Below are 27,617 nucleotides of genomic sequence, written 5' to 3' on the forward strand. Positions count from 1 at the left end.
TGTGCCACTGGCTGCAACACAACCCCAAAGCATGATTGATCCAACCCCATGCTTAACAGTTGGACAGAGGTTCTTTTCATGAAATTCTGTGCCCCTTCTTCTCCAAACGTACCTTTGCTCATTCCGGCCAAAAAGTTCAATTTTAACCTCATCGGTCCACAGAACTTGTTTCCAAAATGCATCAGGCTTGTCTATATGTTCATTTGCAAAGTTCAAACGATGATTTTTGTGGTGAGGATGTAGAAGAGGTTTTCTTCTGATGACTCTTCCATGAAGACCATATTTGTACAAGTATCTCTTTATAGTGGAATAGTGTACCACAACTCCAGTGTCTGCCAGATCTTTCTGGAGGGATCGTGCAGTCAAACGTGGGTTTTGAATTGTTTTTCTCACAATCCTGCCAGCTGTTCTGTCTGATATTTTTCTTGGTCTTCCAGATGTTGCTTTAACTTCCACTGTTCCTGATGAATGCCATTTCTTAATTCCATTCCGAACAGAGGATATTGACATCTGAAAACGCTTTGCTATCTTCTTATAGCCTTCTCCAGCTTTGTGAGCGTCAACTAGTTTCAGTTTTCTAGACAACTGCTTAGAAGAACCCATGGTGCTGATTGTTGGGGCAAGGTCAAATGAGTCTGGGCATTTAAAACCTTTGAGATTGACATCACCTGGTCTTCCCAGACAATGATTGAGAACAATCCATGACACTGGCAGGTCTCAGCAGTGCATGCTATAAATTCTGCAGGGTGCCCAAACTTTTGCAGACGCCATTTTTTTGTTTTCTGTTATTTTGAAAGTGTAAATGATGGAAATAAAATCTAAATTTTGTTGACATATTATAAGAATGTCTAATCTGTAATTTGATGCCTTTTGTAGATCTTTCCATCTTTCCTTGGCTTCTTTATGCACATTAATAAAAAATTGTTAGCTGAGGTGCCCAAACTTTCGATCCCCACTGTATACAGATATGTTCACACAGGCAGGACATGTAGAAAAATGCTCTGTATCAATAGCGCTGAAATACAAAGAACTTAAGTATGGTTTGTTAATGTAGATTTTAAATCCAGACACTACAATTTTACACCAATTTTAGGTGGTGATGTTGATATAATGGCCCATGATTTGGGCACTTTATGCTATAGGGTAAAAACTGCCCCTCTCTCCCACAATCTCTTGCCTGTAAATCACCCTGTCATATGCATTCCCAAAGCAAAACATATGCTTCTGTGTTGATGCACATAGCCCGTGAATAATACACTGACAAAAAAAAAAAAAAAAGGCATCCAGCAACAATTAGGAAATACAGTATGTGAAAATGCACATGCAGCTTCTTAGCATTGAAATATATGCAAGGTGAAGGATGGACAGTACAAAAAAAAATGCAGCTAGTAAAAAATATGAAAAATGTCCTTTTAGAAGCAAACACACAGTCTTGTATGACTATAAACCATGTACAGTATGTGGAGAGGATGTAGGAAAGCTGCAAGACCAACATCATCATTCAGCAGCAAAAAGATGTTAAATCTATCCCTCCCCTACCCCTAATTCTCCAAAGTATGCAGTATTTTTACATCTCAAAGACATATAGTGAAGGGTTCACATCTACATTATCACACCAGTGACAATCTCTTCCTCTTCACTTTGTCAGCAGCAATCTTTATGTTTTCCCTACCCCAGCTCAGCTAATTTAAAGTACAGCTTCTGGGAACTCTGAATTTTATACTGAGGGGCTGGCACATTACAAAGCTCTCATTACTGGCCATCCTATGCCCCCTGAACTCATTTTACAATCCAGATATTGCATTGTTTTTATTTGGCACACACATCATCATCATCATCATCATCATCCTTTTTTGTTTCAATATATGCATGCAATTTCTAAAAGAGTCATAAAAATAATTCAAGCTACGTTTGTTCACAGCTAGTAGTCTTAAGTACTGCCACGCATTTTTTTTTCATTAGGCAAGAAGTTTATTTATATGCATGACTTCAGTCATACTGTGATGGGAAGTTGTGCTTGATATCATGCTTTGCATGACAGTTATATTTAGCACCTCTCAGTTAGTAGTCTTTTGTTTACCTATAATGAAAGCTCCCATAAGCCAGGCTTCAGTATTGTTTGTATTAGTTAACATGTGCATGTCATCTTGTTTTGGGAACAGTAGCATTTGTGTCAAAGCCTTAATGTATTATTCATGTTATATATAGCTGTTATACTTTTTAACCACATGTCTCTCTATATCCATATAAATAGAAGACTGCTTTTAGTTTTTTCTTTACAAGAGAATCTTGTCAGTGTATGTCGTGATTGCTTTCACAAAATTAGTCCTTGACAGATTTGGCCTTGAAAAATCTTTGGAATCTTTCTGAAAAGCTCAACGCCTAAATATACTGCATACAAGGTAAACATGTTTCTTTCTGACACCTGTCAAAATGCTGCATATTGTATTTCCAATAAATATATTTTGTGTGGGTTTAGGCCAATTTCTTAAAGTGAACCTGTCCCAAGTACCTAACGTGCCTGTCAGGAATGGACTTGCCAATAGTGGTGGGACTCACCTGCCTTGTGGGCTGCAGTACCAGGGCTGGCCAGTGGGTGCTCTCAACAACCAGAGGCTCACTTCGGCAATTAGCCATCACCTGGGGCTGATTGCAGGTGGTGTATTTAAGGGATGGCCAGACCTGCAGTCTGTGCCTTGTTGTACTGTTTGCTTGGCCCTGGTTTCCTGATCCTGTTTCTGCTGTCCTGACGCTGCCTGAACTCTTCCTGTACTGACCTCGGCTAGTCCTGACCACTCTCCCGCCTGCTCCTGGTACTCCGTTTGCCCGTTTGCTACCGACCCGGCCTGCCTGACTACTCTTGTATCGTATGTTTGTTATCTGTTGGAGGTTTGGTTCAGTTTGTTTGTACTGTGTTATGTTTAGTTTTGCACTGCGTTTTTATTGTTAGTCTTAATAAATCATATTATTTACTATATCTGAAGCCTACGTTTCCCTGTGTCAGTCCACACACTTCTGGTTACACCTGCATCCCTGACATTGCCACTGCCACTGTTAACACATAATAAATAGTCACCTCCAAGTACCGAAACATCAGATTATCTCAGTTTAGCTAAGTTCAACTTCAGTCAAGTCAGGTCAAGAGTCTGGCTCTTCTCCCTCTCACTTCCTAAGCTTTGCATTTTACTACTGAGGTTATCCTTTGCAGTGATGGACAATGATTAAAGCTTCTCCCTGAGGAGAAGATACCCACTGCAAACTTCTTTCAAGAGAGGTGTGGTGGATCCAGGGGCGTATTTACCACAAGGCAAACAAGGAATTTGCCTAGGGCGGCATTTTTTCAGGGGGGCAGCTGCATTTTTCAGGGGGGTAGCACCACCCCTGAAAGAAGAGATGGAAGAAAGGACACACGCAGCATGGGGACCAGGTGAGATCTGAGAGAGGCTGCGGGTTGCTTGATGGTGTATGCATTCTTGTTCTCCGGAGCCGTGAAGGTAAGTGTCTTCTCTCTCTCAGGGTGGGGTTGCTAGTGTGTATGGGGCGGTGTTAGTGGAAGGTTCTCTCAGGTGGGGTGTTGTCGGTCAATGTCAGGCTCTTATCATAGGGGAGGGGGGCATTTGTCAGTGTCAGGGTCTCTCCATGTGGGGGGGAGCCAATTTTTCTGTTGCCTAGGGCAACACGAAACCTAAATATACCACCATAACTCCTGGCTAAATTCCAGGTGAGACATGGACCTTTTTCTAAACTGAGAGAAACATTATACAGTGTGTGTATATATATATATATATATATATATACACACTGTATATATGTAGTATTTACTTTTACATTTTCATACCATCAGTATACATCATTTTTCTTTATAGACCTTTTATGTATTGAAGTTTCTTTTTTGGGCCCTTCTTTTCTTAGGTATCTATTTTGCCTGGGTTATGTACTCATCTCCACTATTTTTACACAGAAGATTTTTTTGTTTTATTTTTGGATACTAGTTCCGTTTAATTTATTACTATCATGGCTGTATACCAGCACCATTCCCTTAATAGCATACCTGCTGTTGTTTTTAATTGTCTAGTGATTATTCCAATACAGCCCACAAGTGGGTGGAGTTTGTTGTATTTATGGTCCTTGTCTATTTTGCTGTGAACAATTTTTTGCCAAAACGTGTTAGCATTTTACCTAATCCTGTGCTTTAATAAAGAAGCTTATATGAATATTGGAGTTTGCAGCCACATTTCTTGTTTCAAGTGATGGACAATAGTTATGACTAGGAGGCAGTGGAGGCTAGGCTCTCAAACCAAGGCCATGGGTTCCTAGTTCTCCAGGCAGCAGCTATTGACTCTATTGCTAGGTATCCTCAGGAGTGGCATATTGCCCATATTTATACACAAACTAGCTGGTGCACTGGTCATATAAACCACAAGGGTGACCACAAGGGAATAAAGCAGTCAGTTTCACAGTCTTTGGGTGCTGCAGCTCCCTAAAACCTCCACAGGGGGGATAGATGTGAGCCTGGAACAATACAAAAGAGAGAGCATACGGCCACCCTAGTGTGATATAGTTTATTAAAATAGTGATAAAATTATTAAACAATTTCACTCACATCTGCCAATAGGATGAATAGCCTGTAATGTGCCCATAGTACACCTTTTGCATGGTCTCTGTAACATCAGATATTGCCCATATTGACTATGCACAATTTATAGTGTACATCGTTTTGACCACATAGGCTAAAAAAGGGTTTAACAGTTTTGTATTAATATTAGGCAGGTGACCTACATTAGAGTTAAAATAATCTTCCACCATGTAAATTATCCCTCCACTTTTCTGGCCAAAATCATACCATATTTGTACCCTCAACAGAGCAAAAGTCAGTGACTGATATGAATTAAGAACCCTGCATAAAGATTGAAAGTGTACCCCTATCAGTTATATTTTTGCTTAATCTAAATTATTAATTCAAAATCTGACTCATATAATATAACGAGGGTCTGGAAGACTGACAACTGAGCATGTCTGGTTCCTTAAAGATCAACATAGGAGCCATTGGATGAACGTTTTGAGAGCATAATTCTGCAAATAGCTGATAAACGTGTAGCATTTGGTCATGAAGCCTCTCTATGTAGGGTAAGATGTGGGTACACTTCCCAGAGTTAGAGCTATATCATCCCCAAGCCAACCTAGTTAGGGGCCTAATGCCCATGGATGTCTAAGGTAGTGAGTTCCAACCATCACTTCCCTGCAGTAAACTAGGTACCCTTGGTAGAAACAAACAAAAGGGAGGTAATAAGTATCCTTTATGTTTTCTGTATATTCCTGATCCTGACTGCAAGAAAATCAGGGGAATCTCTTTTTATTACATTGCAGTTATGTTATTAAAATTCACATGAAAACATTTGTGTAAAATCTGCTTATTGACATCTGCTTTTTTCAAAAGCTGAGTGAAATTAATTTAAGCAAAGAATGCTTATATAATTGTGAAAGTTGTCATTTATCTAGGTCATAGTATATCTAATAGTGGTTAGTCACATTTAAAGTGGTTGTAAACCGTTACATGTACCCAGTGAAGTGACTAGCCTTACGTGATACACGGAGATGAAACAAATCCTCCTAAATAAGCTGCACCCATTTATCTGCAGACCTCTCTACATCAGTTCAAAGTACACAGATCAAAGATTTTTCTCAGCAGTAGAAGGCAGGAGCTGGTATCTGATATCCCACTGGACAGTTAGAGCACAGAGATCAGTGAAAGCTGAAACCCGAGTGGATGCAAGGGATACACCCCCCTGTACACAGGCTCATAGAGATACATACACAGCTGAGGCTGTGAATCACCTGCTGTGTGCTGGGAAAGGGTGCATCACCTGGGATCCTGTTGTGTCAGCTTAACCTATTAGGAGTGACTTATGTAGATAGCAGAGGGAAGAGACAGCAAAGAGAAATGATACTTGCTTTGGATAGAGACAAGTACTCACTATAGAAGGATATTCTTTGTTCATTTTTCACATTCATTTACAACCACTTTTTACTTATTGTGCAAAAGATGTTTTGAAGCTATTGGTGGGTGCAATAAGGAACACTTAATTGTACTTTCACATTGGTAGTGAATTGTGGTTTCCAAAATACTATATTATTTGCAAAAAAAAAAGGATTGTCCTGGTGCTCTACAGATATGGATGAAAAACAGAAACCTTGAGCAGCTATCATGTTATCTACATGTAATTTAAAGCTAGAATGTTAATTTTCAGTGAAGTATGCATTTAAATTGAAAGCACCCAAACAGTCTTGGTAATGTCATTAGAACCCACTCTCCCCCCAAGCCCCCCCCCCCATCAATATGGACATTTATGAACCTTAAACTGTATATCACCAAAATGTTACACTCCTAACGCAGGGATGTCTGTATTTTAACTTTAAGCACTGTGAATATTTGTGGGAAGGGATTGAACAAAGCAAAGAAAACGTTTTATGGGTATACTCTGTATGGTATTTAATCTGTAAGCACTAAATTTTTTTTTTTTTGCCAGTTTCATAAATCTTTCCAGGCTTTGGATAGAATAAAAAGTGATGGGTTTTTTTTTACTTACAATCTACAACGTGCCTCATGTAACAATTACATATGTTAATATATTTTTTAAAGTGAGAGTTTTCCTTTAAATAATCTTACTTCCCATATACACATCACTTTTAGGAGGCTGGCATTAGTTAATTTGTGATGACATCTGGCTGTTGGCCACAGCAAAAATTGATGGTCCTAAGTCACAAATATGTCAGCAGTGATAAATTCTTGTTACACTTTAATCTTTTTTCATTTGATGTAACATCAAAGAATAGCATCACAGGCAGAAAGAGACTTTGAACAAATTAAAGGATAAAAAGACTCTGATCTGACAGATTACATTATTGCCACTGTGATATTGAAAGTAACCTTATTACTTATCAAGTATTAGGTGAGAACACTCATTATGTATGTTGATTTACTGTATTATACAATAACATACAATATTAACACAGTACATAAATATATTAAGGAGATGATGGCATAAGAAGATCACACAATAAAGCGCTAAAACTGAGAGTTTTAGTAACATCCATATAAACATATGGTATATGAAACAGCTCAGCATGAATTAATAGGAATGAAAACATTTTTTTTCCTTCTTCTTCATCCTTGTGACACTTAGCATACCCCGATAAGCTAATGATTAGTTTCTCTCTTCCTCTTCTTTAGGCTTTGAAGAAAATTAATGCACAAACACTTCCTGTAGGACTAATAAACACAAACTAAGGATTTTTTTTTTACTGAACATGAGAAGACTTTATGCATTTCGCAGTGTCTGCAGATTGCAGGCATATGAACATTAACATACTTCTTATAAGGAATTAAACAACAAAAAAAAAATTTCAAATAAGGTATAGCATGTAAATATAATTGTAATCATTTTTGAAAATTATCTTTAATAAAATAAGCCGTTTAGAGTCCATACTTTTATTCATGTCTGCAAAAGACATAGCATAATGAATTAATCTGTTTACTTAATCAAAAGATGTATAAAAGAGCAAACCACAATTAGGAAAATTAATCTGACAATTTTATATTACGGATTAAGAGTGATTTGTTAGTACTTCTACAAACAGATTTACTGATTAGTTTCCTTTTATCTACAGCATTTCCCATTGTGGATGTGTATATATCAAAGTTATTTAACCACGTCAATACTGTGCACTTTTATTCTTTCCTGCCCAGGCCAATTTTTAGCTTTTCTGCTTTTACTCACCACTGGGTATTTTATTTGTTGATAAAAAAATAAAAAACAAATTCTTAGTTTCTGTTATAAAAATGTGCAAATAAGTACATTTTCTTCTTCAATGATGTGCACTGATGAGGCTGCACTGATGAGCACTGATATGCTACATTGATGGGCACTGATAGGTTGCATTGATGGACACTGATGAGGCTGCACTGATGGGCACTGATGAGGCTGCACTGATGAGGCTGCATTGATAAGACAGCACTGATGGTCACTGATGGCCACTTATGAGGCAGCACTGATAATTATTGATAGGCTGAACTTATGGGCACTGATGAAGAAGCAATGATGAGGTTTCACTGTTAAAGTGGCACTAATTTGCACTGATAGGCGGCACAGATAGGCACTGATATACTGCACTTATGAGGCTGCACTGATATGGTGGCACTGATGGACACTGATGAGGCAGCACTGATAGGCACTGATGGCTATTGGCGAGGCAGCACTGATAGGCACTGATGGCTATTGGTGAGGCTGCATTAATGGGCACTGATATTCTGCACTGATAGACATGGTTGGCACAGATGGGGCTGTACTGAGGGGCACTAATAGGCTTTACTAATGGGAACTGATAAGCTACATTGATGGGCACTGATAAGACTGCAGTGATGGGCACTGGTGAGACTGCACTGATGGGCACTGATGAGGATGCACTGCTGAGGTGGCACTGATAAGCTGCACTAATGTGCACTGATGAAGAGGCACTGATGAGGCAGCACTGATGGGCACTGGTGGCCACTGGTGAGGCTCCATTAATGGGCACTGATATACTGCACTGATGGACATGGTTGGCACAGATGGGGCTGCACTGATGTGTCTGCGCTAATAATTAGGGCACTGATGATCAGTGTCCCGATTATCAGTATAAATACCCCCAGTCACAGTAAAGCCCATTATCAGCTTTCTTTGCTGGAAGGGACATTGCTGTCCATAATCAGGCTACACATACATCAGCAGCTCTTTTGAGCTGCACATACATTTCAGCAGAGCATAACATGTGTCGTGCTGGCGGTGGTAGTTGCCTGTGTGGCTCCTCAGGGGAGTGCAATGGCCTGAGCAGGCATTTGTATGCTGTACTTGATTGCTGAAATACTTTGGCTGTGATGGAACTGGGATACAATCTTGGTGGACCAGCCGTGAGACCGAGTGTTTTAATTCATCCATTTAGCCCAGTGTCTATTGCTAAAAGAGCTATTAGACGTTCTAGTATTCTGACGTCTTATCTTATGGCAAGCAGTAGTGGTGTCACTGGAGGCTGGTACACAGAGGTGTTGGAAGCTGGAAGCTTTTATCAGAACCATTGGCTTTGTTTCCATATGGTAATACACATAATACATGTAGAATGCTTTCTTCTGGTGAACTGGCTTTGCTGGATTTTGGATTTATGAACATTGGAACATTATTTATTTTATATATATATATATATATATATATATATATATATATATACAAATATATATATATGCTCTTGAAGGTTTTACATATTTATTTATGGTGACTTTATTATTTATGCACATGTATGATATGATGAATTTATATATTTATTATTTGACAGGGCAACACTGTTTAATTAATTGCAAATCTGTTTTACTTTGTAATGGTACGTTGATGTTGCTTTTTGGTTTGTTTGTTTTTTATTGCTGCCTTGTGGGGTGTATAACCCTAATAAATCCTCCTTTTTAAGCCGTGGTGTGTCAGAGGGTGTGGCAATGCTGGAAGGGACATTCTTGTTGTAATCAGGAGATCCATACATTAGCAGCTTCTGCTGCATAAATAAATTAATTGCATCTCTTTAGTATTAATTATATCAGTATAGAATTCAGACATTTTTAAATAATACAAAAACAGACCTGATTATGTATTTTAACTTATTTTATAAAAGAGGATAGTGCATTTTTATGTTTACAAAATATTTTTATTGGGTTCAAGACAAGTCCAGAATACAACAGTGCCATTCATAATAGTTACAGTATATGTTGGCATAGCCAAAAAACATTCAATTGAGTAGAGCAGATCTTAGAATACAGCATTACATTTTACAGGAGGCAAAACACAGTGAAGAGTCAAGTAATCAAATATGTAAGATTGCAGAATAGTGCAAAAAGAACAAAAAAAATAGTGTCTAATAACCAAATGACATACTCTGGTGTATGACAAAACTTCAAGATGGTCTAACTGTAGACACACATCAAATACACAAACCATGGGAGAGCCTATGGGGCTAAGACAGATAGAAGGTAGCGTAAAAGTAATCAATACAAGGACCAGTAGTCCCACTTTCTTTCAAATTAGGGTATGTATCATAGATGGTGTAATAGAGTATTTTCATAATTTTTATTAATTCTATTTGGGAAACAACTTGATACCACATAACTGAATCAGATCTCCAATTAAGAGCTATAGCCCATTGGATGGCACTAAATAAAGAGTATACTAACCTTTCACAAGTAGGGGGCACATCTGGGATGGGGGTAAACAGTAGATACATTGGTAGTGTTAGTGTAAGGGGAGCCCCGTACAGTTTTCCTAGCAGCTTCTTCTCACAGTAAGCATAATTTAGTGCAGCTCCAGAGTACCATGGTCAGGGCAACCTCGAAAGAAAGTATTGAGAACCGAGGGAATGAATGTATGGAGCTTGACTTGTTAAATAGTGATAAACCTTAAACCTTTTACATCTTAGACAAATGAAAGCATTTCACAAAGACACTATAATACCTGCCATAATCAGCAGTAGCTAGAAACACAGATTCAAAACAAAATAAATATGACTGCAGCCACACCCCATTTTTCTAATACAGTACTTGTTCTGCAATAATGTGGTGTACCCTCTTAAATTGCATAATCACTTTCCTCAAAATACTGAAAAATGAGCAATTGCACTCACAAATATCAAAAACATTATATATACAAACTTTACTTTTTATTATACAAAAATTGCAAAATATAGAAAAAAAAACAAAAAAAAACAAGCACTTTTGCATTACTATTATTTTTTTTTTTTTTTAATTTCAGGCACAATGTCGGTAGTTAAATATAAATGTCCCATGGGCCACTGATGACACTTATGATGGATATACCAATGTCTCTGTGTACATCCACCCTTAACTGATTTTCTTTCAAAAACAAATTTTTCCTGTATCAAAATTCTCTCTATTCTACAAACTTACATGCATTAAATATCCATGTGTCTCAGCATCTCAGATACTTATTTGCATAGAAAAATTTGCAAAAAAACGTATATGCTTTAAACATCTAAGTATCTCACTATCTCAGATATTTCAATTGTATTTGAGCAGACTGAATTACAAAAAAGTAGGGTGTGCATCCCAGCGATGTTGGGAGTTTGTGTACACTCCACAAGCTGAGTTCTTTTTAAAGAGAATTTGAGAACTCAATCCTTATTTCTTATTAAAGAAAACCTGCCTTAAAAATATTGTAACCCATAGGGGACTTTTTGTCCTGTGTGTGATACAAATAAAGTTTTAGTAAAAGTAGAAAAAAGTAAAAAAAAATTGCACCCAAGCATTTAGTGTCTCCAAAAAATGTTTAGCCCACCCCACTCCTACATATATGCACACACAAATGTAAATGCACCCACCTGGGTGCCTACATACAACACATTGTGTAAGACATTCTTGACACCAGGAGGCCCTTTAAGACAGTCTTGACACCATGAGGCGGAGGCAGGCTTCTGATCATGTGACCGCCATGATTGGCTGTCACAAAGGTTACATGATTAAGAAAGGTCCCAATGCAAGTAGACATCGGTTACCCACTGATAGCCATGATGGGAGAGGTGCATGCTCTCAGCACAGCATTGTTTATGTTTGAGACTCATATATGTGGCCTCTCGGCATTAAAGTCCATCCACTAAAAGGCCACATATATGCGTACGGCCAGCAGGAAGAGGTTAAATATTGTTGTACATTCCAACGTGAGAGTAATAATTATAGGCCCGTTATTCATGGTTACTTCTAAATGATAACCTATAGGGGATTTTAAAGTGTTGCCTATGGAAAATATAGGCTACCAAAGTTTGTCATTGCTTTTTAAATTTAAATTACGCTAACAATTGCCAAAATCATCCATGTGTACCAAGTGGGATCATGGGAATATATGCATCAATGGCTCATAAGATTAATACATTAATAATCTTTCAACATAAATAATGCGTAGCCTCCCTGGTGGTATTCCTGAGTGTAGCTCGGGGTAAAGTTTCAGTACCACAAGCGGTAACCCCGAGCTACACTCGGGCTTACCATGCGGCGCTGCTCCAGGATCTGTTCTTCTCTTACCTTGTCCTGCACTCCCGCGATGTCCCTCCTGCAGTGTTCCCTGTAATGTCCTCCGGCGGATGCCGGCATCTGTCTTCTGGGTTCCGTCCTCTGCGACGTCGGGATGTACGGGGACGGAACGGCGGGGAATTTGAAAATGACAAAAAGTGACATTCACTAAATTTACTAAAATCACATAGTAAAACATTACTGTATCAAACCATTTCACATACATTTTGTCCCTAGTGCATTGTCCTGTGCCCTGCCTGCATTTTTACTTGTGTTTCTGCCTGGAAGCTGAGAAACGTCCATGGCGTCCAAAAAGCATCCCTTTAGGTCAAAAGCGATTTTAGACAGCTAGAGAACAGCGATAGTAAATTAGAACCACTTGCAGAATTGAGTGATAATGATTTGTGGGGAAATTCGTCATCAGACACTGAAAACGATTTTGTGACTTTGCTCAGTGATGTGCGAACTTGGCGTTATATTTCAAATTTCAGTGTTTTTGGTTTGATTATATTATTGAATTAAATTTATTATTATTATATTATTATTTTTTATGATTATTTATTAAATTATAATTTATGATTTCGTGTTTCAAATTTTAAACATACCCGGGATGTTTACTAGACTCTTGTTCGGACAGATTTTAGTGGGTTATTCCTAAAAATTACAGGCATACAATCAAAAAATGTATATCTTCGAGCAAAAAAATGTACCATTTTGAGCACAGAAATATGGACATAATCAGACTGCTAGGGAGGTTAAATGAAAAAAAAAATTCATACAATTACACGAACAATGCTAAATTGTCCAAGTTTACCAAGTGGGATTATATGAATATATGAATCAATGGTTCATAAGATGAGTAAATCAATAAATCCATAAATAAAATATAATAAATTTGGTGCAATTATAGTTCAACGCCCCAATCGTCCAAATGTACCTCCCCTGTCCCCCTCCATCCCTTGGAGTCAGCATTAGCTATCAGAACCAACTCATGCAGGGAGCAAAGCAGGCAGGAAGCAGACATAAATCACACTCATCGTTTTTAGTTGAGGTAAGTACACATTATAGAAGGATATACTTTGTTCATTTTTCAGGTCGGAGGTTTGCAATCACTTTAATGGAAATGTTTTAGCAATTCTTTTTTGTAGGGCACTAGCTACACTTAACTTACAACCTTAGCTTAAGGTTATCAGTATAAGTATCTACAGTAGTCTGTTTGCACCACAACCCTCCAGGTAGCTCCAGGTTCATCTCTCATCTTTTTAATCTCTCAGGTCTTCATCTCTTTTTCCACATTTCCCCTTTATGTTTCAATATGTCTGTTCCGGCTAGTCTATGTCTCTGGAGTCCATCTGCAAGCAACTCTGGTAAAGAGATTCAGTGAGCTTCAAAGCACATTGTGATCCATTAATACATTTTGACTTCTGGAATGCTGTATTTTGATGCCGTTTTCCAGTGTAGTTTACAATTAGAAATAGTGAGCAGCCAAAATATATCAAGGTCCCTCCTCATCTCTTCTTTATACTTTTAGTTTATTTCTAACAGTCTTATGATTTTGCATCACAGAGCACTGAACTTGGACTGCCTGTGGCAGTGGTGCTTTTTTTTATGTTTTTACTTACCAAGTGTTTATCAGTGCTGTTAAGGTTTGAATGAGTATTTAGATTTTTATTGTCATCTTGACTTTTTGCCATCCTGAAAAATGAAGGTGTTATTAAACCCATTATATATGGTCTTCCACAGTACTCAGAATATGGAAATTCAATTATTTTAGTAATTAGTAATCACAGTCTTGTGACTTCTCTCAGTGTCCAGCCGAGCACTGGTTAATCTTGTAGGAGGAGTTCTCCTCGGACTGTCCTCTGAGGCTACATGGCCCCTCACCCTCTGTATGGACAGCTCTGAATGGTCCTGTGCTGATCACATGCACATGCAAAAACAAAATTCTCTAGCAATACTTACCAAACAGAGCATGTGAAGACTTGCCACTGCTGCTCTGTACTATGGCAGATAAATTAGGGACAGTAAAAGAAAAGGAGGAACAGAAAAGTCAGGATCAAACAGCCTTTTTTACGCAGTGCAGATGATTATCCCCTTAGGTTCCACAGTAGGCATGACAATCATGCTTTACTGCATATACAGACTGATTTTACTATTGTGGGTTTAGTAATGCTACGGGGTTTACTTACTAAAGCTAGTTACCTCTATCTTGTGTACCGGTGCATGGTAGCCAATCAGCTTCTAACCTCACCTTGTTCAGTTATGCTTTAGCAATAAAATCTGGAAGCTGACTGGTTTCTGTACAGACGTGCATGGGATTCTGAGTGAACCAGCTTTAATAAATAAACCCCTTTAATGTGTTTTAATATTTCTAAATGTTTTAATAATACTAACATTATTGAGTTTTCTTTCTTTCTCTTTCTTTCTTTCTTTCTCTCTCTCTTTCTTTCCTTCTTTCTTTCTTTCTTTCTTTCTCTCTCTCTCTCTCTCTCTTTCTTTCTTTCTTTCTTTCTTTCTTCTAATATTCATCTGACGGTAGGTTTCTCTCTAGAAATGCACCATTTAAATAACTGTAAAAAAGATCATCAGTTATCATTATTTTAAATATACATATTCTGTAGCAATATGAACAGGCATTAGACTGATAGTTATATTTATTTTCATTGCTAACAATTCTTAGAGGTTGACTTTACTAAAAGAAGAGAGTGCAAAATCTGGTGCAGCTGTGCATGGTACAATCAGCTTCTAACTTTAGCTTGTTCAATTAAGCTTTGACATTAAAACCTGGAATCTGATTGGTTTCTATGCAGAGCTGCACTCTCCAGTTTTGGTCGGCTAACCGTTAGTAGGACAGCGTAACCTGCAAAAAGATGTGCATTTATTATTTTTTAAGAGGTGAACTTATCCTTTAATACGAAGTTGCATATATTTTGTGCAGCAATGCAGCAGAATAAAAAGACCACTTTGATATAGTTTGTATTAAAAGTTGTCCTTAGTCATTGTTGGTCAGTATCATCACACCAAAGCAATAATGATGTGCTACCTAACACAAATAGAAAAGCTTAATGGATAAGTTCAATTTAACCTCCCTGGCAGTATTCCCGAGTGTAGCTCGGGGTTAACTTTCAGTACCAAAAGCGGTAACCTCAGTGTTGCTTAGGGATCTCTCCAGCACTTATCTTGTCCTGCACTCCCACGATGTCCCCCCTGCAGCGTCCCCGGCCATCTCCTCCGGCCGATGCTGGCATCCGTCTTCCGTCTAGAGTCAGGACGTACGGGGGATGGAACGGGCGGGAAATTCAAAAATTTTAAAAGTGACATTCACTCAATACACTAAAAACACATAGTATAACATTACTGTATCAATGCATTTCACATACATTTTGTCCCTAGTGCTTTGTCCTGAGCCCTGCCTGCATTTTTACTGTTCTTTCTGCCTGGAAACTGAGAAACGTCCATGGCGTCCAAAAAGCGTCCCTTTAGGTCAAAAGCGATTTTAGACCAGCTAGAGAACAGCGATAGTAAATTAAAACCACTTGCAGAATTGAGTGATAATGATTTGTGGGGAAATTCGTCATCAGACACTGAAAACGCTTTTGCGACTAAGCTCAGTGATGTGTGAACTTGGCGCTCTATTTCATATTTCAGTGTTTTTGGTTTGATTACATTATTGGATTAAATTTATTATTATTATATTATTTTTTATGATTATTTATTATATTATAATTTATGATTTCGTGTTTCAAATTTTATCATACCCGGGATGTTTACTAGACTCTTGTTCAGACAGATTTCAGTGAGTTATTCCTAAGAATTACAGGCCTACAATAAAAAAAACAACATATTTCCATGCAAAAAAATGTACTGCTTTGAGCACAGAAATACTGACATAACCAGATTTTGCACTCTCCAGTTTTAGTAAATCAACCTCTTAGTCTCTTGCAGATCACTTCATTGATTATACTGGTAGTAGATAATGGAATTGCTCTTGCTGACACCATAGTGACTTCATTTACTGTTATAGCTTTCGAAGTTTAGATATTGTCCCCTAGTCAATTAACACTCCTGGGTGGCGTGGCTTGACTGCAGATGTGAGAAGATGCTAACTCATGAGCCTAGACTGAGATTCTGAACTCCATGCACCTACATCTAACTCTGTGCCACATTTCACTTCCTGAATGGCAGGGGAACACATCAGAGCATATTGCTCTTTCTGTACTTGGAATACTACCATGAAACAGAAAAAAAGACCAGGATGCAATGGACTGCAGCCACATCACACACAGTGAAAAGGATCAGAAGTGCTACAAAAAAGCTTGAGTACTTTAAATGCACAAGGCTAGAAAACTGACCATAAAATGGCTTTTTTACACAGTGAGGACACAGGATTGGGCACACTAAATGACTCCTCTTGGGTGGTGCTAGGCAAGGTTGTGGGACCCTGGTCAGAACAGTGGGAAAACAGATGTTATGGGTTCCTTTGGAAACTATACTTGAAAAATGTTGAAGGACACTACAGAGCTCTCTTTGAATGATGTGTTCAAGGTAGGGCAGACATGCAATATATCCCTGTCTAACCTTACAGACCAGGTGTAAGGTCTTAGGGAAGGTATGGGCATCATATGGGAAGGTATGGGCATCAAACAAAATGATGTGGCTTAGATGGCTGTGCCACCTTAAAAAGGAGACCTTAAAGCCACTGACCTTTTAGTTAACAATTACAATCACCATATATAGGACACAGAAAATAGGTTTAAGCATAGGAACAGCCAAATGCAAGCCTGACTAAACAAGTAGATGGTAAATATCCTATGGCATGCACCGAGCAGTGGCTAAAAGTAATGTTTGATAAAGCCAGTTTTCCCCATTGTTTGATGTGGAGTGAACAATTAGAATCACAATCACCCCTTACCTACAAGTAATCCACCTTGCCCTTTCATTCTGAAGATGTCCTGTTATGAGGACAGGGACAATATTTTTTCTTTAGCTTACATTAAAGGCAACATTGAATTACATAGCACCAAAATATAAATTTTGCCTGAATTTTGTTGTGAAGGTTTAGAAACATAGGAAATGTCAATACTAATGTCAACACTATGGTCAATAAAACATAATCTGTATTCTTCATATTCCTTAAGCAATACTATATCTGGAGTGTAGCTTCAGATGGTAACACGCACTTTATTTTTATACTCATGTAGTAGCTGCTTACTGGTTCAAGAGCAATGAGCAACATCTTTAATATATATAATAAGTTTCTCCCCTGCCTACGATATGAAAACTAATATTTTTCTTTAGCCTTCAAAGGAATCCTTCACAAGTAGTGTTGGGACGTGAGACAGCCTGGTTCTAAATACACACTTTTCCAAATTATTATGCAAATGATATTTTTCTCATTTACCTAAATAATTGATGTAAATAACAGTCAGCATAATTCTCATGTTATCAACTATTAAGAGTACAATTCAAATTTTATTGAACAAACCTCCTAATGATAACAGTATTTTTTTTAAACATAAAACACTTACAATGCACTGTTCCAAATTATTACACACAGTAAGTTTCAAAACACTTTATAGGTTGTAAAGAACTGAAAATTGTTATTTATTGTGTTTGCAGCGTATTTACTGAAATCAAAAGCTATTTCAATCAAACTTTTAACAACGTTTTAACTTTTTAACCATTTTAACAGGTCACGTTACATTGTAACATAGGACCCCTTATATGATAGCAGCTTCACAAGTCTTGCATCCATTGAACTTATGAGTTTTGTGGACAATTTCTGCTTGAATTTGTTTGCAAGATGTCAGAATAGCCTCCTTGAACTGCTTTTTTGGATGTAAACTGCCTCCCACCCTCATAGATCTTTTGCTTGAGGATGCTCCAAAGGTTCTCAATAGGGTTGAGGTCAGGGGAGGATGGAGGCCACACCATGACTTTCTCTCCTTTTATCACCATAGCAGCCATTGATACAGAGGTATTCTTCGCAGCATGAGATGGTGCATTGTCATGCATGAAGATGATTTTATTATGGAAAGCATAGTTCTTCCTTCTGAAACAGGGAAGAAAGTGGTCAGTCATAAACTCTACTTTGCAGAGGTCATCTTTACACCTTCAGGGACCCTAAAGGGGCCGACCAACTCTGTTCCCATGATTCCTGCCCAAAACATGACTCCACCACTGCCTTGCTGACGTTGCAGCCTTGTTGGAACAGGGTGGCTGTCCACCAACCATCCACTACTCCATCCATCTGGAACATCCAGGATTGCACAGCACTCATCAGTGAACAGGACTGTTTGAAAATTAGTCTTCATGTATTTTTCTGCCCAATGCAGCCGTTTCTGCTTGTGAGCATTGGAAACCGTAATGGGTTTCCATGCGAATGGTCTGGCAAGGTTTGAATTTGGGTTGGCGGTGATAAATTGTTGTGCATATAAATTGCTTTGATCCACAATCAATGCATACAGATCTTCCGTGAAAAACAGCTCCAAAAATCAAGGGGAGTAGTTAAATTATAAAAAAATAGATCTTCCATGTTCTTTACATGTCTCTTATCAAATTCCTTGGGGTGTCTACTTTCCAAAAAGGGGTCATTTGTTTTTTTTATTGTACTGACGTGGCATTTTAGTACCTTATGAAATGTGACAGGCAGTCAGAAAGTAAAAGCTGCGTAAATTCCAATATACTGCACAATATTCTGTATATATCATAGTTTGTAGACACTATAACTTTCACACAAACAAATTAATATACACTTACTGGGATTTTTTTTTTTTACCAAACACATGTAGCAGAGTAAATTTTGGCCCAAATATATGACTAAATGTGAGTTTATATTTTATAACAGAAAGTAGAAAATATAGGTTTTTTTTTACATCGCAAAAAATAAAAAACCCAGTGGAGCTCAAACACCACCAAAATAATATTCTATTGTGTAAAAAAAATTACATCAATTTTGTTTGGGTACAGCATTGCATGACCACACAATTACCAGTTAAAATAGCACAGTGCCGAATAGCAAAAAATGGCCTGGTCAGCAAGGGGGAAAACCACCCGGGGCTGAAGTGGTTAAAAAAAAGAGGCTTTTTTCACTACTAACTCAGGCTCAGTGTCCAACTCAGCTATTGTCTGGAACACTCATAAAGCATTCATTAGAGTTTTGCTTATTCAAATGAGTTCTGAGGCAAAGAAAAAGAGGACACATCAATTAGAGGACTTATCAAATGCTATTAATGATGCAGAAACCCAAAACAAATTACACCTCTCACCACGCCTCAAAAACAAATTACTCACCTTATGCCAGAAGCTTAGGTTTCTGCTTTTGAAATCATTTGAGAAAATTCAACGCAAATAAAGCTGCTAAATATGCAACCAATAACAAAGTGGGAAGGCCATGGCTCTTCACATCAAAAGCCTGTGCCTTGAATCCAAAAAAGCTCACCTATACCATCAGCACACAAAAGAAAAGCTCTTAAACCCTCAATCTGTATCGGATGCCTTTAGCTTATACTATGGCATTCTTTACAACATTAGAAATTACTCCACAACGCACCAACCCTTACCAGCTGAGATTGAGGAGTTCCTTTCTCATATCAATCTTTCCAACTTAACACCACATTCTTTGATAACTCCAAATGCACCTTTCATGGTTGCAAAAATAACCAAAGTATTAAAAGAAATTCCCAATAACAAATCTCCCAGCCCTGATGGCCTGACTGGTGAATACTATAAACAATTATAAAATATACTAGAACCTCATTTGTGCTCTATTTGTAACAATGCTGCTTCTTCTTCATCTTTTTGTACTGAAATGCTATCTGCATTGGTAATAACACTACCCAAGCCGAGTAAAGACCCAACTTCCCCACAAAACTTTTGCCCGATCTCCCTACTTAACTATATAAAAATCTATTCCAAACTAATAGCAAACAGATTAATTGATATCTTACTGAATTTGATCCACAAGAAGACTGATTAAAATTATATACCATACCAAAACCAAGAACACCACTTCCTTGCTCCTCTCCCTAGACGCTGAAAAGGTGCTGGAACAGATATAATGGCAGTACCTTTGCCAAATCCTTCATAAATCAAGGCCCTATTCTCAATGCCATACTTGCCTTGCACTCTACCTCTTCTGTGCAAGTATACATCTCTGACATGCTATCCACAACCTTTCAAATCATGAATGGTACTAGACAGGGTTTCCCCTCTGATTTTCAGTTTGCTGGTGGAGCCTTTAGAGGAACCTGTTAGAATGAACGATAAGATTTCTCGGTTTACCATCACATTTCATAAACACAAGATTAGTTTATTCAGTGATGATGTGATCCTCATGCCCTAGCCTGTCCACCTCACTAGTAGAAGTACAAAGGATATTACATTGGTTTAGCAAGGTCTTCTACTACAAAGCTAATAACACAAAATTATTTATCTTGGGCATACATATACTTGGGCAGATGCCAGTATATCTTACCTAGGTATACAAATTACAAAAAAAACCAAAACCCACACCAATTATCTTCCTTTTTGCACCACATTGCAGCAAGGCTTCCAACAACTAGCACACCAAAAATTCTCTTGGGCAGGAAGACTAACCACCTCTAAAATTATGCACCTTTCTTAACTTCTAAACTTATTTAGGATTTTACCTATCTTACTTCTGGCTACTTACTTTAAATCCCTGCAATTCATATGGCAGGGCAAGAAACCCAAATGTGCCCATGATAAACTAGTTAAGTATAGATCGGCAGATGGGACTGGATACGTAAACGTTTAGTGGGCCACCATCCTCACACAGCTTAAAGGCTGGTTTCTACCTATACCCAGCACCCTATGGGGCAAAACAGAATTCTCCTATATCCTAAGATAACCATTAAAGGCATGGATATTTAACATCCACTTTGGGGCTAATATCCCTTCTTACCTTCCCCCACTCATGGTGGCTTCAGTGAAAACATGCCAAAAGCTCACCACTTTGTCCCATTTTTACCCCACCAATGAGAGTCTTAAGTTCCCTCTACACAACTTCATTGATGACCTACCCCTTACTCCTTAGACAAACAAGGGAATGCAGCAAGCAACCTGTTTACAAGCGTTGATCCTAAATACTTCTCCTGGGGGTGCATGCATGGCCGGCTCCAGGATGACAGCTCCATGAAGAGAGCTCCGCATCCCCGCCAGCCATAACCCGGCACTCACGGACCTCTCCCCACGCTGATAAGGGGACGCAGGTCTCCACTGGATCCCCAGGGAATATGTCCCGACACCGCAGATCACCAGGGAAGCCGGGAAAGCTGACAAGCTTTTTCCCAGCTCTCAGCTCCTGCAGCCAAGATGGCACCGGCTCCTCACAGACAGATGCCTCACAGACAGAACGGAGACCAGAGCACACCACAGACCCCAGGCTTAAAGCAACATTATACCCTGGAGACCCTGGTGAGTCCTCTCCGCCCCTGTCTCCCACCACAAGTAGCCCTCCTAAGTCCAGACCTAGGCTGGACATACAAAAATCCTCCTGTCACTCAGCCTTCCTATTCTACTCCATCCTTAATAGAAAATTTTCCTGCTTCAGACCAACCTATCACTGAACTGTCTATGAAAAGTATGCTTCTCTCACTGCGACAAACCTTACATAATGACCTGACGACAATACTATCTCAAATTTCAACCGCGGTACAACAACAGGACCACCGTATCCGCCATATTGAAAATACAATGGGGGAAATATTTGCAGCTCACAACGACCTAATAGACACATACACCGACCAGGGCACCAACATAGAACAGATTAAACTCAAACTAGCGGATCTTGAAGACCGCTCTAGGCGGAACAACATCAAATTCTGCAGAATCCCAGAAAACATCAATTTGGACGCCATAGTACCATACTTACAACACCATAACAAAAGCGTTGTGGAATTGGAATACCAATGGGGTTTCCTCACAAAGCTCATTGTTAAAAAACAAAGAAGGCTCTTTACAATTAAATCTATTGAGGCAGGCATCGACCTCTTGAAAGTCTGGAAGATCCTACCAGCGGACTCCCACCAACCCACCTCCAACCAACCAAACGCAACACATGGAAGCAGAATGGCCTGGATCCTAAGATCACCACCATCAACAACCACCCAACAAGCTGGGACCCTATCAACCACTAATGGCTGGCAGACGGCCCCATTATGGTCACCCTCGAACAACTAATTATTCGTCAACATGACTTACCACGTAAGTCATGTATGTTCAAATCCCCCCGTTACATAGTAGCAATAAGTGCTACACATACCACTTGTGTTTTCAACACTTTTTTTTACCCCCTTACCCTCCTACCTATACCAGTCGATTGACTCAACCCCTCCTCATTCGAAAGAACGACCTACAAGATGAAACATCCGCATCAAACCAGCGACCGCTTCCAGCACGTTACCTCTTCTTTGTGGAAACTTCTCCAAAACAACAAAAAGATATGCCATTACTCTACATTATCCATGAAATACCTCTGCTACTTCGAACAACTCTCCTACATCCAGGACTATGATTAAAATATCATCCTTAAATGTCCGTGGCCTCAACTCACCATTCAAAAGATCTCTACTACAAAAAAGAAGCTCGCTCATTGCAGGCTGATGTCCTATTCCTTCAAGAATCCAAATTTGCCACCAACAAAATCCCCAAATTTCACATATACCATTTTTCTCCAATCTATATGGCAACCAGCCCCAAAAAAAAGAACTGCGTCATCACAGCCATTAGAGACTCTCTCCAATACCAGTTCATCTCAGAAGTCGCAGACCCTCAAGGGTGCTACCATATCCTGATATGCAAAATTAATGGAATCCTGTACACCCTGGTCAACATCTATGGTCCAAACACCAATCAACTCCAATTCTACAACAAAATCAATTCCAGTATTTCCGCTCAGAAACAAGGCAGACTAATTATAGGAGGAGACTTCAACAATATCGGCAACACACTCCTGGACTCTTCCTCTAGCAAACGCTCCTCCAAACAATCTTTTAACGTCTTTCTACACAAAAATGACCTCTACGACATCTGGCAATGCCATCACAGTACGGAAAAAGACTACACCTACTACTCCCCCTCTCAACTCTCCTACTCCAGAATTGACTTTTTCATCACGGACAAGTGGACTTTACAACACGCCACATCCTCCGAAATTGGTACCATAACCTGGTCAGATCACGGTCCAATCTCCATCTCCTTAGATCACAACCAACACTCTTCAATACCCAGAATCTGGAGACTTAACACATTCTTATTGAAGAACCCGGACCACAAAAAACTCATATTGGACGCTCACAATATGTTTTTTGACATAAATGACTCACCTGAAACATCGATACACACATTATGGTCCACATATAAGGCATACATGAGAGGTATTCTTATCCAATTAAATTCCCGAATCTCCAAACAGAGAAACCAACAAATCGACGAAATCCTCCTCTCCATTAAAACAAAAGAAGAATTAAACAAAAAATCTCCAAACTCCACAACGTCTGCCCAACTCACCGCTGATAGAAACAAACTTAGAACCCTCCTGCTCTACAAATATGACCTCAATCTTCAAAAAACAAAAACTACATTCTACTCCCTTATCAACAGAGCCAACTCCTTACTAATCAAAATGATTAAACAACGACGACTAAGAAATAAAATATCTTCAGTTTGTCATCCATCCTCACGAGCCCTAACCACAAACCGCAGGATATAGCTAATGCCTTCGTGACCTACTACCAACAGCTATACAACCTTAAAGATGACCCTAACACCAGTCAACCAACACCTACGTCCATACAACAATTCCTCCACACAAATAAACTCCCTCAACTTTCCTCAACCCAACTTGACGACATATCAACTCCGATCACTCCCACTGAAATAGAATCCACCATTAAAACACTTCCTCTTAACAAGTCTCTGGGAAATAAATATACAAATGATATACAAATGAGTACTACAAAAAATTTGCCCCTAACCTATCGCCATATCTGACCAGACTCTTTAACCACGCGGCCACCACTGGCACATTCCCCAAGGACATGCTACAATCGACAATAACCACAATACCAAAGCCTGGCAAAGATCCACAGTTTGTCCACAATTATAGACCAATTACCCTACTTAACACAGACGTCAAACTCTATGCAAAAATTATAGCATGCAGACTACTCCCCTATCTCCCCATTTGATACACCCAGACCAAGTAGGATTCATACCAGGCCACCAAACACCTGACGCTACTAGAAGACTCATATCCCTCATCCATCACTTAGAATACACCAAACAACCCTCATTGCTTTTATCACTGGACGCTGAAAAAGCATTTGACCGCATACACTGGCTATTCTTGCAGATGACCTTACAGAAATTTGACATCACAGGTTGGATGTTAACAGCCATTTTAGCACTGTACTCCCTCCCATCAGCCAGAGTATTAATGGACGGAACACTATCAGACCCCTTTGATATTACCAATGGCACCAGACAAGGCTGCCCTCTATCTCCTGTCATATTTGCATTACTTATTGAACCCCTAGCCTCTAAACTTCGAGACGACCCACTGTTTACTGGCATACGACACCTTAACACTGAGCACAAAATTATACTGATGATTACCAACCCAGCCAAATCCCTCCAAACAATATGTACCCATCTTCAACAATATACAACGGTATCCTGCTATAAACTAAACAAGCCCAAATCCTCAATTTTAAACCTCCACACACCATATTTCACTCAACTATCCCTTGCTAAACAATTTCCCTTCACTTGGGAAAAAAATAACATCCCATATTTAGGAATCAAACTCTCTGCCACAACAGACCAACTATTTACCTCGAACCACAAAAAATTACTTGAAACTATACCCCAAGAAATTGCCAACTTTCGTACCTCAAAACTATCTAAATTAGGCAGGGTGGCGACATTAAAAATGCCCATCCTACCGAAAATTCTCTATATTTTCTGCATACTCCCAATACCGGTCCCCAATACTTTCTTCTCCAAACTCCAATCTATATTTACCAGATTCCTATGGAATTCCAAAAGACTTCGATGTACCACCAATCTCTTAATCAGACCACCCTCCAAAGCAGGAGCTGGCCTTCCACACCTTAAATTCTACTATAATGTCACTCTTCTGGACCAAATATATTTTTGGTGGCACCCAACCAGAGAAAAGTCCTGGTCCACAATGGAAACCTTACCTTTTCTTCCACTTAAACCACACCATCTACTCTTAACTACAATATTCTCACAAACGACCTATTACTTAAAGCATCCATGTATCCAAGCCACCCTTCAAGCTTGGAAAGATCTTTTATCCACAGATTACCCAGACTCCAAACAACTCCATACCCCACTCAACATATTACATTCCATTACACCCTCCCTAGATTTAACCCAGTGGGAAAAAAGAAACATGCATCATATAGCAGACCTTTACAAAAATCACATCCTACACCCATTTCATTATCTCCAAGTCACATTTAATCTCCCTGCCGCTGAATACTTCACCTACCTACGAATCACACACTGCATCCAAACAAACATTATACCCCATAACATAACATTCCCGGCTACGGTCTACACCTATTTCTCCAGACCGCATTACCCAAGTAAAGGCATCTCTACCTTCTACAAATATTTATCGGACCTGCAATTTACTTTAAAATCTACCTCTTTATCTAATTGGGAAAAAACCCTAGCAGAAAACATTCCAACTCACTCATGGACTACCGCATTTAAATCCACCTGCAAATCCTCTCACTGCAACTCACATTGGGAATCCACCTTTAAATACTTCATCAGTGGTACCTAACCCTACCAAACTAGCAATTTTCTATCCAAAGCATTCCCCTTCTTGCTCACGCCAATGCAGGGACATAGGCTTCACTCTTCACTCTTCACATACTATGGTCCTGCAAATATATTAAATCCTTTTGGAATAGTATATTCCAACTAATAACCGAAGTTTCCAAAATAACGATAACCCCAAATCTGGCACTTGCACTCTTACACATCGGGATTAACAATTTCCCATATACCTCCCGTACCATCATTGTCCACATACTTTTTACAGCTAAACTGAGTATAACCCGATTATGGAATACAACCACAGCTCCTTCCCTTCAATCGCTAATTTCAGACCTTATATCTATAAATACCACTTCCTTAAATACAACAAGTGACAAATTCAAAGATTCAACTAAAACAAAATCTTAAATCCCCATAATTTCAGACCTTAACTTCCAATGCGAAATGGAAAAAAGACTGGCCATCAATAACTCCACCCAACATAAGTTTAATTCCTTATGGTCTAACTGGTTACAAAACCCTAACTGCTCTGTAAAACCCTGATACCTTACAATCAATCACTCTACTTATCCACGTCAGACTGGTACTCCTTCCCTATTCTACCACAATTTCTCCCCCCCCCTCTCCACTACCCTCCCCCTATTATTCTCCCCTTGTTTATTACCCCCTTACTACTCACTACTCCTCCTCACGGTTCAGTCCACCCCTAGCATGCCTCTGATGTCTATGCCGTAACTCTATTTTCAAACCCAGCCAAAAGGTGGGGTAACATCCTAATACAGCTGTATTGTATGCATACATTTATACTGAACCAAATGTTTTCTCCCTGTTAAATTTTTGAAAAACTATCAATAAAAATTATTGAAACTAAATACTTCTCCTGTCTTCAGAAAGAACATCAACTAGATTGCAGAGACTTATTTACATACCTCTGCACATCCCACTGCATGATGTCTCTCCTAGGCTGGCCCTTCAAAATACCCTGGTCTACATGCGTCTTTCTCACCACCCTCTGAATAGTACCAAAGAGCATCTAATTTTTCTATACAATATTCAAACAAAACACTATTTTTATTAAAACGGAACACTTCAAACAATGGGAAACCGATCTAACGAACACATATACTAATAGGCTCAGGCAAACAGAATGACCTACAAAGTAACTTGCTGCTCCTTATGGGAGCTCTCTAAAAAAAAAATTACCCTTATATGGTACCTGACTCCAGATAGAATTTCATGCTTCAAAGGCCAATCCTCTAACCGTTGCTGGAGTCAGCACTGGCAAAAAGGCTACCTTTTACATATCCTGTGGGGCTATACAAACCTCAAACCTTTTTGGACCTCTATCTTCCACCTTATTTCTAACATTGACCATGGCTCTATCTTTCCCTCTTCAGGCTTAGCCCTATTAGCCCTTTCGCTGCCAGGCCCTCCACTTTTAAACCCAGGTGGCCAGACCATTTTTGCAATTTTTTCCATTGCTTTTTTGTTTCCTTTACAGCTTGCAGAGTTTGTAAAAGACCCCCCAAACAATATATTTTCTGAAAGCACATGACCAGTAGAATAAAAAGTAGATGCTACTGATATTTAGGGCCCCATGATACTTGCACAAATGTGCATCAAATCATTATTTTAGCTAAAAATGCATTACAATCATTAGCAGATACAAACAGCAAATTTTACA

This window comes from Staurois parvus, unplaced genomic scaffold (assembly GCF_062004578.1).
Source record: "Staurois parvus isolate SC_StPar_1 unplaced genomic scaffold, SC_StPar_1.0 ptg000153l, whole genome shotgun sequence".
In the NCBI taxonomy this organism is placed as follows: Eukaryota; Metazoa; Chordata; class Amphibia; order Anura; family Ranidae; genus Staurois; species Staurois parvus.